This window comes from Schistocerca cancellata, chromosome 4 (genome assembly GCF_023864275.1).
Source record: "Schistocerca cancellata isolate TAMUIC-IGC-003103 chromosome 4, iqSchCanc2.1, whole genome shotgun sequence".
Taxonomy (NCBI): Eukaryota; Metazoa; Arthropoda; class Insecta; order Orthoptera; family Acrididae; genus Schistocerca; species Schistocerca cancellata.
The window spans coordinates 114,498,123-114,500,506 of record NC_064629.1 but is presented as its reverse complement, the minus strand read 5'-3'; the positions used below and the strand labels follow the sequence as shown (position 1 = coordinate 114,500,506).

The 2,384-nt window shown below is 45.8% G+C and overlaps 1 non-coding gene across 1 annotated transcript; it reads right to left on the bottom strand.

The window, feature by feature from the left end:
• Positions 1 to 1,374: 1,374 nt before the first annotated feature.
• Trnat-ugu (transfer RNA threonine (anticodon UGU)) lies at positions 1,375 to 1,448 on the bottom strand. The gene has a single exon. It is a non-coding gene; the product is annotated as a tRNA-Thr (tRNA).
• Positions 1,449 to 2,384: the final 936 nt, after the last annotated feature.

Below are 2,384 nucleotides of genomic sequence, written 5' to 3'. Positions count from 1 at the left end.
AACTCGGTCCGGGTGAACGCCTTAGACACACTGTCCAGCGAGTGCAGCAAACTAGAGGTTCCCTGCCATTTTGGGGTGGCATTATGTGGGGCCGACGTACGCCGCTGGTGCTGATGGAAAGCTCCGTAATGGCAGTACGATACGTAAATGCCATCCTCCGACCAGTAGTGCAACCATATCGGCAGCATATTGGCGAGGCATTCGTCTGGATGGACGACAATTCGCGCCCCCATCGTGCACATCTTGTCAGTGACTTCCTTCAGGATAACGACGTCGCTCGACTATAATGGCCAGCATGTTCTCCAGACATGAACGCTGTCGTACATGCCTGGGATAGACTGAAAAGGGCTGTTTATGGACGACGTGACCCACCAACCACTCTGAGGCACCTACGCCGAATCGCTGTTGAGAAGTGGGACCAACAGTGCCTTGATGAACTTGTGGACAGTATTCTACGACGAATAGAGGCATGCATCAATGCAAGAGGACGTGCTACTCGGTATTAGAGGTACCGGTGTGTACAGCAATCTGGACCACCACCTTTGAAGGTCACGCTGTGTGGTTGTACAACATGCAATGTGTGATTTTCATGAGCAATAAAAAGAGCGGAAATGATGTTTACGTTGATCTCCATTCCAATTTTCTGTACAGGTTCCGGAACTCTCGGAACTGAGGTGATGCAAAACTTTTTTTAATGTGTGTGGAAAAGGAAGCATATAATAAAAAAATGGTTCAAATGGCCCTGAGCACTATGGGACTCAACATCTTAGGTCATAAGTCCCCTAGAACTTAGAACTACTTAAACCTAACTAACCTAAGGACATCATACACACCCATGCCCGAGGCAGGATTCGAACCTGCGACCGTAGCAGTCCCGCGGTTCCGGACTGCAGCGCCAGAACCGCTGCGGCCGGCAAGCATATAATAATAACGATCCTCAGTTATAAGTACTTTCAGCCGGGAGACATTTCTAAGCTTTCGATAACATTTAGAATCGGGGACAAAACACAGTTCCTTAAGTGCAATATGTGGATTTCAATATTTTGCTCTTGCACAATTTTGTTCTCGTATCTTTCTGGTTTCCTTGTTAACCGACACTGTTTAAGCGAATGTAAAGGTCACATTATTCTTTCCTGAAGTTACTTACAAACACGTAAATTTTAAGGTGAGCGGATTCATAAAGGTTTCTCCAAACCCCAGAGGCTCTTATGCCGGAATATATACTATAGATACGAAGACAGTAACTTGTTCTCGAAAGAACAGTTACTGTTGATGACCGTGCAGCTTTTCCCTGGAATAAATGATGACTAACTGACAACCTCAGCTGCCGACAGGTGCTGTTGATATACCTCGATGTGGACAGCTGAATATGTGTGCCCCGACCGGGACTCGAACCCGGGATCACCTGCTTACATGGCAGACGCTCTATCCATCTGAGCCACCGAGGACACAGATGAATACCGCGACTGCAGGGACTTATCCCTTGCACGCTTCCCGTGAGACTCACATTCCCAACTGTCCACAATTTTACATATGTAATGTACCTTATAGACATTTGCCCACCCACTCATTACTCGTGCACGCTTTGGCGATTCCCGCAAGAGTTTGGGCAACCTGTGCGCATTCGCACAGACGAAGGTCAATGCCTGCTGTCTTCTCCGCGAAGGATAAGTTGCGAATTTCAGGTTGGGGATTAGTGGACCCTTCCTCCATCTTCTATGCGTTGCAGAGTTAGTGTTTGCCTCTCCCATCATATCCTTTCATCTCATCTCTGTTCAGCCTGCCAATGGCGCGAGGGAAGAATGATCGTCAGTAAACCTCCGCATGAGCTATAATTTCTATGATTTGGTCATCATCGTCAGTTCGTGAGACGCGTGTGGGAGAAAGTAATATTTTGCCTAGATCCAGTCATGACGTACGCTCTCGGAATTTCAACAGTAATCCTCTCCGTCATGCAGAACGCCTGACTTGTAGTACCTGCTTTTGTTGAGAATCTACGTAAAACTCGTAACAGTAGCTTCGAAACTGTGACAAACCGTGCCACCTTCGTAGGATCTTCTATATATCCGCTATTAAATATAATCCTCTCCGTCATGCAGAACGCCTGACTTGTAGTATCTGCTTTTGTTGAGAATCTACGTAAAACTCTAACAGTAGCTTCGAAACTGTGACAAACCGTGCCACCTTCGTAGGATCTTCTATATATCCGCTATTAAATATAACCTCGTAACAATCGCAGACTGATGAACAATATTCAAAATCGATTGAGTAGATGCTTTGTAAACCATTTCTTTCGTGGATAAATTACATTCCTGTAATATTCTCCCATTTAAACTCAGCCTGTATCTGTTACTCCCACAATTTGTTTTTTTCAGGTCATTCCA